We start from the raw sequence: 6,000 nt of genomic DNA on the forward strand, positions 1-6,000 counted from the left end.
CCTATTTGTCATGGTGAAGTATGGACCTCTTTAAATATTGAGATGAAAATAGCACTGAAAAAATGTGCTGATAAAGGCATCTTCTTCTTGTTCTGGACAGTGAAGCTTCGGTAATAGGTATCACTACGGTATCACTGTTTGTAGGTATGTGTGTCTATCTGTCACCAGGTTTATGTCATAAATTGTTATAGTTAGATTGTTATAATTGTCACAGACTATGTATTCGACGACCTCCGTGGTCGAGTGGCGTACGCACCGGTTTCAAGGTGTCGCTAGCTCTGAGGTCCCGGGTTCGATCCTCGGTGGGGTCAATGTAAAAATTCACATTTCTACATTGTCTCAGGTCTGGGTGGTTCTGGTACCTTCGTTGTATCTGAATAACATAGACTGCCAGCCCATCAAAAAAAACTCACAGGTAACACATTCCAACCGTGGTCCGTGGTAACTATTCAAATATAATAACAAATATCACATCTGTCTAACAATAAAGACCATTATCTCCCAGAACACCGAAAGCTAGAAACAAAGAGATCTAATATTCAGATATACTGAATTTATGACCGTTCCCGACTAGAACTGCAGTAAACGTAAGAGGACTAGGTACACGAATTGTAATGACGTTTTGTGTTCTGTTGCAAACATGCGTTTGGTGTTATTACGACATGAGGTCACGCGCCCTCATGATTAAGGACTCCGGTTGGATCCGAAACTAGTCGGGGAATTCGTTGCATAACTGAATAGTTGCAAAATACCTGCAAAGAAAAAATACTACAACAGTAGAGGTAAATCCCTAAATTATTATTGTTTGCAAAATAAACATGTGAGACTATAACGTCCAAAATTATATAGCTGGTAAAAGTTTAAAAAGTGACAAATCCCTCGGCATTTATCAGCCGACAAAACAAATGTGTTTACGTGATATATTTTCAATTCGTTCTCACCCCCTACCACGTAACTTTCCAAAGACAACACTTTGTTCAGATTCAATTTTCTGCGAAATCTCTTGCATTTGTATGTGTGAAGATTCTTTGCAATGTTTTCGAGTGTAAAATTGAAGTCTGCAAAATAGAATCAACACTTGAAAACAAGTGAGTGCCAAATCTAGAAAAACCTTTTTTATCCTGACTTAAGTGGACCGATGATTTGAAGAAGGTGGCTGGCAGCGGATGGATGCGTACTGCCCAGGACCGGGATGGTTGGTGCTCTTTGGGGGAGGCCTACGTTCAGCAGTGGACGTCAATAGGCTGAGATGAAATCACGAAATGAAGTGATTTTCTTGAAATAAAAAAAATATTCAATGGGGCAATTTTATTCGCATGTTTATTAAATATAGATACAGGTAGTTTAAATCATCTGTACGTGCTGCGCTATGTGTGTATACGTATTAGTGCAGGACGTCATTGTACATTAACAAGGGTTACCAAGATGTGTTGAATTGCTTATAGCCATACTCTTCTTTAAGTTTAGGTATTTAAATAAGGTAAACAATCTTGATATATTCTTTCTAAAAACTCATATTATAAATGAAATGTAACTCAAAACAACAATAAAGGTCAGAATCAAGTGTACCACTAATAAAACAGTTATTTATTTAATGTGTTCATATAAAATCATATAAACATATAAGGATATTAAAGACTATTTCCCTTGCTAACGGAAGTTACGTAACATGTATTCCATCCCATTTCCCACCATCCCACTTCCCACTAATCCCACTATCCCATTCCACTAATGGGATAAAATAATAAAATTTGGCACGGAGTTAGCTGACACCCTGGATTAACACATAGTCCACGTTTTACTAAGGGAAATGTCCTATTCCCATGGGAAAATCGTGTTGGATGGTAAGTGATGGTAAGGACTTGGTGTTGGATGGTAAGTACTTGGTGTTCTAGCAGTTGTGTAAGCGTGACAATACTCCAAACTGCGTAGAGCGCCATCCCACTCCCACAAATGCAATAATGTTGTTTGAGTTTGAAAATATGAGCTTAGTCAAAACATTCGTCTCCCTATGGCCTTTCAGCCAACATGTGCGATAATAAGGAGCGTGTCGCCATTACTTTTAATCCCTTTCCCGGACCACTGACGCATGTGGCTTAGTGTGAATGTTTATAGAACCAAATTGGTATGATGTGGCTAATCATTTCAATACAGGTGCGACACTTTACGGGTTTCCCTACAGGTAATGAGGGATTTATCTGTTTTTTTTTATTCCACCGATTTTACCCAACGCCATCTAGTCTCAAACTAAGCAAAGTTTATATTATGAGTAAAAGAAAACAAAATACATACATAATAAAGATGAATTGCACTCAGGCACGGAACATGACACACGTGGGTATCGAACCCACTAGACCAATCAAGTGTTTATTTTTCTTAAGCCCCTTTTTTACTAAATATAACATGCTTTTTGGTCTACAGAGCTAAGTGGGTTGTATATTTATTGCTCCAATTAATTGTTTGGCAATTATAATAAAATGTCATGTCATAAAATTTCATATTATGTAAATCAACAAAAAACTGCTGTTACTAATTAATTTATTGTAATAATCATCATATAACACCCCACAGTATGTTTTCCTATGTAAGTATCATCACGAAAAAAACCGCAGTAAAGTACAAAAATTTAGTACAAACAATTAACATCACTTTTTTGTGCAAAATTATAACTGCTACCTTCCTACCGGGCTTAACAAGCTCAGGAAGCGGAAGGCCCTCGCAATTATTATAAATAAGTGTCATGGTTTCACGCGATTTGACGGTGCGTGGTGATTAATAATGGTAATCCTAAGGTTCAGGTTACATCGCCAGCGAGAACACATTTTTGCAGCAAATATTTTTAAGAGCATATTCTTTCATCATCTGCCAAACTTTTTTCTGGTGCAAGTCCAAAATGGAAAAGATTTTTTCCTAGTCACTACCTTAATCGAATCCTCGCAACAAGAAACCAGTTGGTACGATTGGTTGTCAGTCTTTCTATCTTCTGACAACATAAAACATCTAAAAAGAAGAAAAAAATACCGCCTGGCATACATCGGGCGTCTGCTGTTTTATTTAATGTACCGGTAGATTTGTAATTGAAAATTTGAAGAAAATTGGAAATTAAAAATATATATTGAACATCAACGTATAAATGTAGAATAACAATGCATTTAAATAACCTATAAAAATGTTGTCAAAGCAGCTATACACTGTTGAAAAATTATTAAGTTTCGTTTTAATATATTAACAATTTTTCACCAAAAATCGGAGGATTAAGCCAAAAATATAACACATATGAATAAGGAAACGGAATTTTAATAAGGCTTTGTTAAACGGCGTGCATTAACATATTATAGTCGCCAACAGAGATATATGATCCCACGTACATTATGCATGCAAATATTTGTGTTTTTGGATTTTCAGAACATTTTGCTGTTTCAGATTTTCGTTTTTGTCCCGCAACAGCTGTGTACAAAGCAGGTTTACATAAAATGCAAGATAACTGTTCCCCTTCAGTGTTTTTGTGATCATATTAAATACATTTTAGAATCTTATAAATGCACAATTAACTTGTTTTGGCCGTCTCTTACGTACCTACTCTTTACAGCCAAACCGGTGAACTTATTGAAATGTTTGTCGTAGGCTGTGCCACGACCTAAAAGTAGAAGATAATATATGCAACAAAAAACAATTGATGCTATATCCGCATATTCAATAACAATCGAAAACCATTTCCGCTTCCACCTCGTTCATCCCTCGTTCATCCCTCGTTCATCCCTCGTTCATCCCTCGCTCGTTCCTCGCTCATCCCTCGCTGCGTCACCGCAAAGCTCTACCCAATCAACAGTATTTACCTAACAACGCTCAAGGTAGCGGGATCGCGTCCATTTATTCTCTCTAATACGGTCATCAATTTGGCTGTCTGTTTAAAATCATGACGATTATTTTTTGGGAGCAATAAACGGTCCGTTTGGCGGCCTAATGGTCTACCGCCAGCCCATCGATGGGTTAACGGTATACGAAGATAATAAATCTGAAATGTTTTGTGGAAATAACGATCGTGTTCGGGTTGAATTGCTATTGGAGAACTCCTGTCGTGTAAATATAATGTTTTTAGGAAATTGAGGAATAAAGGTTCACCCTTTTTTCAAAGGCTACGAACAAGTTAGGCCTAATATTGGTGCCTATAATTAGGTTAATAGCTATGCATTATTTAGCAATCTAATTGGGTGACCCTCGCCTCTCCCGGAATTGTGCAAGCGATCTCTTAACTTGGGCGCTTAGAAAAAGGCTTGTATTTAGAATTACGTCACCTGACACACTCTTTGTATTTAACGTCACATCATTTCATTCAATTAATATTAAAACTAAGGATGAAACTCTAAATTAAATGTTTAATTTGAAGAAATTTGAGGCCATAAATAAATAAGATAAGGTAAAGTAAATAAATACCGCCCTAGACGACCCGATTTAAATGTCAGAGGAAAACGAAAAACTCTTGGAGTTATGAGATCGGGACAGAATTTAATTTGGGCTTCCCAGGAGCAATGAGAGTTCTGTGGACTCCGATATACAGCATACATTATTCAATAAGTCTATTACACATTTTGGGGCTAAAAAACCGACGGATGTCGAGATTGGTGACGGATTCATTTTTGTTTTTGAAAATACTCCCACACATTTGTTCTTGAAGGTGGTAGTAATATTTTTGGAACACACTAATGCTTATCCTATAGAAGAATCGAAACCACAATCACCTATTTCGGTCATTGGTGAGGAGACTAATACCAGTTAACGATCGGTGCTGTGTATTTCCTGCAGTTGTATTTTTTTATTCTAGGCCAAATATTACTGGATGTTCCAACCTATAGAAACACTATGAGAAATAATGAGCGCTCTAAAGCTTTAGCATACTGAAATAATTCTTTAAGACCCTCTTAAAACTGATAAAATTTACTTAGCGTAAAATATGCTAAGAAAGTAAGTACCTTAGTGAGTAATCAGCCATCGAATCATAATGTTTTTATGAGAGATTCAAGCCAGAGATAAAAGTTTTAGGTCTTAAAGTCAAGTGTAAAAGCTATCTTACATTCTTTTCCAATTATCGTTCGAACGGATTACGTCATTGTTCATTTATACCCTGTCCGCTCTAGGTTGACACTTTTGACAGATGCCATAAAACGTAACGATATTTTCTTCATTAACTTTTTTTTTTTTTAAATACTTAATTGACTCACCCGGCCTTATCCATTTTACTAATATTTTTCAAAATAAACGAAACAAAAATCCAAAACTTTCGTATCTGCCCAAAAATGTACCCCGCTGTATTCAAGGCCCCAAAGTCAAAAGGTAGCAAAGAGGTCTGTTCGGAACTCTTAGCCGGACCAATAGCACGGTGAATAAGCATTCCAATTTACTTGTACTGAACTAACCCAGCACTCAGCTATGGCTGACTTCCATTTCTATTAGCTCTTCATACACGTTCTAGGAAAGTACTACGTGGTGCAGTTTTGATTAAAAATAGGAAAGAGAACTGAAAATATCTGAAAACGTAGAAAAGATTTTCAGAAATTCAAGTAGTAAGCTACTAAGTTAAGCTACGCTCGATACGGTCGGCTTGTGGATGGTGACCACTTATATGATAACAAATTCCTCTTTGTTTAGGAAGTTACTGTAAGTGTGGGTCCAAGCTGTTATTAAAGAACATCTTTAACAGTCATTACGGATAGTTAGAAGTTAGAAAGTGTGACAACCAGCCTTACTGAGGGCATCGTGTTGCCTAGGTAACTGGGTAGAGGACCCCAACATATTCGGGCAAAGGCTAGGATGATGATGAAGTAGTTATTTTAATGGATTCTTTGTTTTGTTTCGATAGCTGCAACCTGAGGCGATAAAAGTCTTAACCAATCATGTTGCTGCGGTGATCTACTGAAATAGAATGACAACACAAAATAGATAATGTAAAATGATGATAAATTGAATAAAAACATAACGTCTTCAAAACAACTGGTTGAGTGC

Source organism: Trichoplusia ni, chromosome 4 (genome assembly GCF_003590095.1).
Source record: "Trichoplusia ni isolate ovarian cell line Hi5 chromosome 4, tn1, whole genome shotgun sequence".
Classification (NCBI taxonomy): domain Eukaryota; kingdom Metazoa; phylum Arthropoda; class Insecta; order Lepidoptera; family Noctuidae; genus Trichoplusia; species Trichoplusia ni.